Source organism: Bombus vosnesenskii, unplaced genomic scaffold, assembly GCF_011952255.1.
Source record: "Bombus vosnesenskii isolate JDL3184/JDL3185 unplaced genomic scaffold, Bvos_JDL3184-5_v1.1 scf7180000013471, whole genome shotgun sequence".
Lineage (NCBI taxonomy): Eukaryota > Metazoa > Arthropoda > Insecta > Hymenoptera > Apidae > Bombus > Bombus vosnesenskii.
In genome coordinates, this window is record NW_022883070.1 from 1 (window position 1) to 7,933 (window position 7,933).

Here is a 7,933-nt window from a genome sequence, read left to right on the forward strand (position 1 = left end):
ATACTTCTTACACGTAACAAAAGACCAGTTAACATCTCTGCTCTTAAAAGAAAAACGAAAGAAGCTCTGAAAAGCTGCAGAGTTCAGGTCGAATAACACCAGCTCAGATAAATGACCCTCTAACTTACCTTTGTCCTCATCGACGTCAATGATTTTAAAGCTAGTTATAAAGTGCACTTCTCAGCCAGCGTCCACGGCAGTCAATATTATTTAACGGGTCTTAACGCGATAGAAAAAGGGAAAAAGGAGGAAAGAAGGAACAGGGAAGCAAAGAGGAAAAACGAATTTTTCATTTTCTCGAAACTGGATCAAGTTTCAGGCTGCTCGCCAAAGAGTCTGTAGCTAACGAGACAAGATTAGACAAACCCCGCTTTAAAATTGCCACAGAACTATAATAATCCTCGAAATCAATACGATTCGTCGATCCATCGCCTGATTAAAAAATGAGATAGGATGAAGCTCACTAGTCGGCCTTTGAACTTTCAATAGCGCTTACGGCTCGTATACTCTAGTTTGAATGCTACAATGTAAGCCAAGTCAGCTGTAACTAGCGTTCGCGTGATTGTCGCTATCTATTATTCACGCGTTACACGTTCACCAGACAAACGCGTCTAGCGGTTGACATTGTTTTCTGTCCTGAGTTTCAAAGCAATTATGTTGCTTCGTGTAATCAAATCTCGCCAAACTAACGATAAGTTCTTGTTTGATCTTACACAGTTATTAAAACTATACAAGTTAAACTAATCTAGCCTAAACAAGTAATGTCGTTATATATTCTTTTTTAAATCTATATATTGTTTAATAAATCGTGGTTAGGATATAGTAGCTGACAAAAATATTCGGACAAATATATTTGTAGAAACATTTTAGGAATGTATTATGCATAGTGGCACTATTTAATACTGTACTGTGACTATCATGGTCGTGTTGGTATTATTCGAAACTAATCTGAAAATCTGTATGGAATTTGTAAGATATTTAGTACGAGTACTGTGCATTACTGATATGTACACAACCGAGACGAGATAACGAAGGTACTGCTCTTTCGTTCATCGCTACGCGTTGCTAATAGCAACGTATAATGCATATATATCTCGCAAAGACCATAAAAGTACCCAATGGAACCACGTTTAATATTTGATAATAATGTCCCATTACAGTTTCGTCATTTTCAATTAATTAAACACGACCCTCTCTTTAAAAATTAGAAGATAAAATACGTAATACAAATCTACTCGAAATCTTTTAAACCTTACGGACGACCTTACGGACCTTACTTATGGTCTTTAAAAGCAGCAGGGATTAGCAGAATATTAACTGCGAATTTTTCTTGGACCGCAACATGCAATATGAAATATGGTTATTAAAATGTACACTGAAAATTTCATATCCATAAGATACTCGTGCTTGTAGGACCTTGAAAATGAATTCTTAACCCAAATAGTCGACCGCGATACTCGAGAAATTCGTGATAAGCCGTATTGATTGTACTTCCATTTCACGGAATTAATTTTTCCACACAAAAAGTGATAACGATAATCGAAAAAAGAAAAATATACTACCACTTTTCGTATCAGCATACACAAGCGCACTCGATTTTACACGAATATACAATTTGCAAATTCGACGGAACGATCGGATTTAATTATTTTTTCGATATTTCAGGCATCAAGTTTTATTTACACATCGAACGTTGAAATACGGCGAAATACAAAATGTACAAACCACTCTGGACATTAATTAACTTTAAACGTTATTGATTAATTAAAGAAACCAACCATTGTGTTGATTTTTACATTTTGAAAAATTGTTATCCACTTTTGCTTTGTTTAAAAATTGAAAAAAATACTTTTATTGTAAGTCACGAGTATCTCTTTTATTTATTTAAACTTTAGATCAAATATTACAATTTATAAATATATCATTTATTTAGATATACTTGTAATATCTGTTTTATAAGTTTGTACAACCATTTATCTATTTATCTATTTTATTTGCACATAATCTTTATAGACTGATTTTGTAAAGAATAAAAAATTGTGATTCTATTTAAAAACGATCGTGTCAGACTCAAGTGATAAGCGATATATATTTCAGCGATATATATTTCAGCGATATATATATATTCAGATTTCACTATCACATAAACGGTGCTTGACATTACAAACTACCCAGAATCATTAGGCTCGTTATCGAGCATCTAGCTTTCAGAAGGTGCTTTATCATATGATATGACTTCACGATATTTTTATAGCAAGAAGAATGGCCAACCTCTAACAAAACAAATTTTTACTAAGTGCTGCATGTGAGCTGCAAGCCGGCCTACTAGGGAAATTTGACGAATGAATAAACTAAAATATATACGAATATATTCGTTATATCATAAAATGCTCGCATTATGTTCTCTAACACCATAGAGGAAACTAAATTTATATATTAAAAAATTGGAATACCCTCGTACTTCGCAGTCCATGTGTCCGAGCGATGAATTCCCTCCAAACAAGGAAAAACCAAAGGGAGGTCTTCTTCGAAGGACGTGAGAGGGTAAGTGAAGCAACGGGAACGATGATCACGCGATATACTGGCGGCGTACGTATAGAACGGCTGTTGCGAGAGAATTCGCAAGAAACAAGAAGAAAAAAGGAATCGTAGGCCGACGCGACTATACGCTGTCGACGGACAAACAGCGACTGAGCCTAACTGAAACGAACTCTGTCGCAGTATGAGCACAGGCTACGTTCGCGGGTCGATCGAACACGTTCTGAGCCTTTCCTCGGCACCAGCGTCAAAACCATCCTCGACGAGCGCAACGCACTGGTGCACCTGCAATATTAACCACTGGTCTTTCCTTTTTCGCGCGATATTATATCAGCACCTATGATACCATTTCAAAGACCGCAATCAAAACATTAAATACCGCATTAAAGCCATACAATAATTCGCAATATTCATTCGTAAACGTCATTGTATATGTGCTTAATTAATCGTTATTATGTTTCGAATGATTTACTACCTCATATTCCATAAGCAGATATATGGTTCATTTTCATCTCAAGTACGATATAATTTGTAACAAATATTTATAATTCACAATGTAAAATATTTATAATTCATTGGAAATATTATTCTATCACGGTATAGTGGTCAAATTTCACATAAATCACAAACATATGGTAGTCAAAAGCTATACTCACGACATGACAAATCATGATGATGTCATGAAAAATGGCGTCCGTCCATATATATTCAAACGCAACGAACAAGTTCGAACTTTTCGAGAATAAACGATTTGTTCGATAACATCTGTCGCGAGCTTCTCTTCCTTTAACGATAACAATTGACAACTAAAGCTCGAGAGGCTCGTAAGGATGAACAGCGACGAGTATCTAGAAGCTATGTACTCACCTGGGCAAGGAGACTCCAACACCAAGGACGTTGGAAGTTTCGAGAAGCGAAGATGGAAACTGAAGTAGCACGTCAGGTCAACTCTGGCAAAAACTGCTAAAGAAAGAAAAGTCCAACTAATTTGTTTCCAACAATAAAATGAAATTAATTTGTTTCACAAATTATTAACTGGATATTATTCAAAAATTATTCAAAATTCGCTTGATTGATTCACTTGGGTCATACCATTTTGGTAATGGACGAAAATGGCAGAAGGAAGAACGACCGTTTTTTTCATATTTCTCTTTCCCCGGGAAACGAAAGAATGCCCGAGCACCTTGTTTCATTTCTTCTCGGCATCAATTTCAATCTTTTTAAACGAAATATAATCTGAACGATGAAAAGTTCATTCAAATAATGCTCCGCGCCAGACACTCACGAAAATTAAGAAGAAACACGGAAAATTCGCGAATAAAACGGATTTCTTTGTCCCAGTGAGATAATAAATCTCGTACACGTATTGGTTTTTAAAATCAATATATCCACCAATGTGCACTCGTTTAACAAGGGTGATGGAACGTGCCAAAAATCTCTCAAGAGGGTCTTGGCAACGGAAGAGTCGAAAATGTCACAATTATGAATGAAAAATTCGAATAGTTGCTGATTTTACAGTCGAAACCGATAAAGAACTCCAGATATTCCCCCAATTAATTTACAATAAATTCGCGAAAATGATCGATTGCTGACGTCATTGTATTCTAGAAAGATTGTAAAACGATAAGAATTTATTGAAAAAACTTATATTCGATGATAACACTTCTAATAAGAGTACTAAGAGGAGCGATTCTGTACTCACCTTCCTGCCTCGAAGTACCGAACGCAATTAACCGTCCGCCCAGGATGGAACCGTTCGGAACTTTTGTAAGTCACTGCACGGCCGCTGCTTATGGTGGAAATGTAATAGATATAAGTACAGAGCGCGTGAGCGAACTAAAAGCGCGATAGAGAAGTAGAGAGAGGATGTTCCGTCCTTGTCTAATGACGCGCACTTGTACAGGAAATATGTAACAGCGGTATACGAGCAGCGTCAGTGTCCACTAGTGTGCATGCTTGATTAAACAAGGACAGGAAGTATCTATACATGGTGTTCTCTTTCTATTTCCATGTTGCATCCATCTTACTATACAGTACACACACTCAGCTATTCTATCATTATATTTGTGCGTTGCTTATGTGTGAACCAAACATTTCCATGACAACAAATCGTTTGTCTCTTGTTTGATGCTCGGTTTTCAACGGAGTTGAAAGAATTTTTTAAGAGAAACGTAATGGACGGGTTGTTTTTAAAGTAATAAACGGAAATTCTCGTATCCATTGAGAAACGATAGGCGATTTGAAAGTGTCACTATGAACGGTGATTTATCGATGCAAGGTAGTATGAATAAGATATTTTATAATCTGCGAAAAAGGGTAAGGAATATTCTAGATTTTAGATTTTAGAATTTCCACGTCACAGACGAGTGTGTTTTGTTATTTGATTTGTAATATTGCTGCAGTTCTCTTAATAGCTGTTCGTTTCATGCGATACTCGCACATAGTATCTATGACTTTTGCTTCTAACAATTTTTATAATTAGGCTGTATCAAATATTTTTAATGTTCGTGTTTCATGAAAAATCATGTGTAACTCGTTGAATTCGCAAATGTAACAAAAAATTACATGAAAAACCTTATATTATTGTAATGAAAAAATAATTATATTAGGAGGAGAGTCGTATTTCGGAACGTCATCGGAACATATTATACCTTGTATGCGATTATTTGGAACACAATGGGTGAGTATATTATAATTGAAATATATTCCTAGTTCCAATTCTTTTGAATAGTGTCAGTGACCAATCGAAATAGAAATCAGTGGACATCATGGAGAGAGAAGGCGAAACCAAATTTGAAAATTCGACATCGGTAATTCAGTAGTTAAGAATAACTCAATCGATTATGTAGATTAACTAGTTATAAACAAATATATGAAGTATAAATTCAAATTATTCTTATCCATCTAAAAATTGGAAATTAAAAAGCAGAAGACAAGAAATTATCTTCGAGGATCTATATAGTAAATACATTCTTTTGCCTGTCTTACCTAGAGATAAAACAGTTGTTTGATGGTTATCTTATAGTGTTCAGTCATTGCGAAAAATATTTTTAATCAGTTAAAAACTATAATTAATTAAAAACTACATTTTTTTATGTATATAGACGTTAGCGATGTATTATTCCGGGAAGCTCGTCTATCTCCCGAACATCGGGTTTGCGACAACATCGATTTGGAAATTATCGTTGCAGAGTATGAAAATGATTACAAGATGAAATTTCAAAAATATCCCATATTGTGTAAGAAAATAACTGGAAGGCGAATGACGAGGGAAGTGACAAATGCAAGCAAAACGTAAGAATTTAAATTATTTAACGATATTAAACGGTATTCAACGTATTCAACGTATCGTATTCAACGTATCGTATTCAACGTATCGTATTCAACGTATCGTATTCAACGTATCGTATTACAATATGATCCAGTGTTTGTAGAAGTATTGAGACAAAAGCCAAATCTGTTAGTAAACAAGCGAGAAGTGAGCCTGTGAAAGAGACGAATCTACAGCAGAAGATAACTGATGACAATACGAATCATATTAATCTCGCAATGACAGTGACGTCAATATTCCCCAATGAGAGTGATGGACGTTCATCAGAAGAGCTATTTAACGTCCCAATGGAACAATCCATGCAATCGAAGATATTGAAATGCATTGAAAAGCTTTATTCAGATAATCCGGAATTACAAGGCTGAGGACATCTCATGCGTAAGTTATTTTCGATTAATATACGTATCGTAAAGCTTTTAAACGATAAAATTCCCGTCGATAAACCGTCCAACGTATATCGACGATGACGTGATTTCAGTAACGCTTCAAATATCAAATTACGTAACACTTACTTAATATAGAGAAGACGCCATTTTATCTTTGTATCGTCACAGGAGATCATAGTAAACAAATTAAATGTACATTGGGATGACGTTATAGGCCTAGAGGAATGTAAAACCGCTGTTAAGGAGGCCGTTGTGTATCCCCTTAAGTATCCTATCTTTTTTGATGGCCCGTTTTCCCCCTGGAAAGGTATTTTGCTGTACGGCCCACCTGGTACAGGTAAGATACTCGCATTCTTTTCATTTCTGTACGTGTTTACAAGAAATATACAAAACAGGGAAAACGAAGTTAGCGAAGGCAGTCGCGACAGAATGCCATTGCACCTTTTTTAACATAACTGCCAGCTCATTGGTCAGCAAATGAAGAGGCGATTCCGAGAAGTATATACGTGTAAGTTGCTTTGTCTATGTAAGTTTCTTTGTTCCTTTGTCTATGAAGGAGAGATTCTAGGTATAAAAAGATTTGATTTTATTTTTCGTCATTTATATATAAATAGAATAGTTGTTTGGAAAACGAAATGATATCATATTCGTGATGAGGCAATGAATTTAAGGAATTTCGAATATAATATTTAATGAATAATACATTTGTTAAACTGAACAGGTTTTATTTGAACTTGCCTATAGTCATTCGCCTACAATTATTTTTATCGACGAGATTGACTGGATCGCCACAAATAAAGGAGACTGTATATTGTCTGAACCTGCAAAGAGATTCGGATCAGAACTTCTTTCTAGATTGGATGGATTAGTGTCTAATGAGAATTCTAATGTAGTTCTTCTAGCTACAACTAATTCCCCTTGGTACGTATATCACGTTATTTCAATGTTTTCTAAGTAGAAAATATCGTAATATTTCTCCAAATTCCAAATATGTTATTGTGTTGTTTGAAGTATTCCTTCATTATTATTAGTATAATAGAACGATAATATTTATTGTAAATATGTTATTAGGGGCATTGATGCAGCTTCACTCAGGCGTCTCGAAAAGCAAATATACGTATCATTACCCAATGAAGTTGCTCGACTTGGTATATTCAAATTATACCTTAGCAACCACTTATTAGAAAATACAGATATTGTAAACCACATAGTAAAATGTACTGAAAGATATTCTTGTGCAGATATAAAATTGCTTTGTAAGCAAGCGTGGCTACTAGAAATAAGCCCGATATGGAGGAGACTTGAAAAGAAAGAAACACCTGTTACCACTTTGAAATATGAATTAAAAAGTTATGAAATATTAGCAAAATTGTTAAAAAAAATGTCACCTACAGTTATGCAAATAGATAAATATGATACGTGGAACAAATAAATACGCAATCGTAAGGACAGATATTGAAAAATATAAATAAATGGATTATCGTTCGAGAAATCATTCGCATGTGTGTGTATGTGTGTATGCGCGCATGTGTGTGCGCGCATGTGTGTCATGTGTGTCATGTGTGTCATGTGTGTCATGTGTGTCATGTGTGTGCGTGTGTGTGCGCGCACGCGCTATAGGCTAAGTTTAAAATGTTCGGTTGTATTATATCCTTGTATTATATATGTCGGAGATGAA

At 35.1% G+C, this 7,933-nt stretch overlaps 1 long non-coding RNA gene and 1 pseudogene across 1 annotated transcript; one reads left to right on the forward strand and one right to left on the reverse strand.

The window, feature by feature from the left end:
• Positions 1-3,019: 3,019 nt before the first annotated feature.
• On the reverse strand, positions 3,020-5,033 carry LOC117238367. Its single transcript, XR_004494193.1, has 2 exons — positions 4,241-5,033; positions 3,020-3,501 (listed from the first exon to the last, which is right to left on the reverse strand). It is a non-coding gene; the product is annotated as an uncharacterized LOC117238367 (long non-coding RNA).
• Positions 5,034-5,487: 454 nt separating this feature from the next.
• LOC117238366 lies at positions 5,488-7,645 on the forward strand (annotated as a pseudogene).
• Positions 7,646-7,933: the final 288 nt, after the last annotated feature.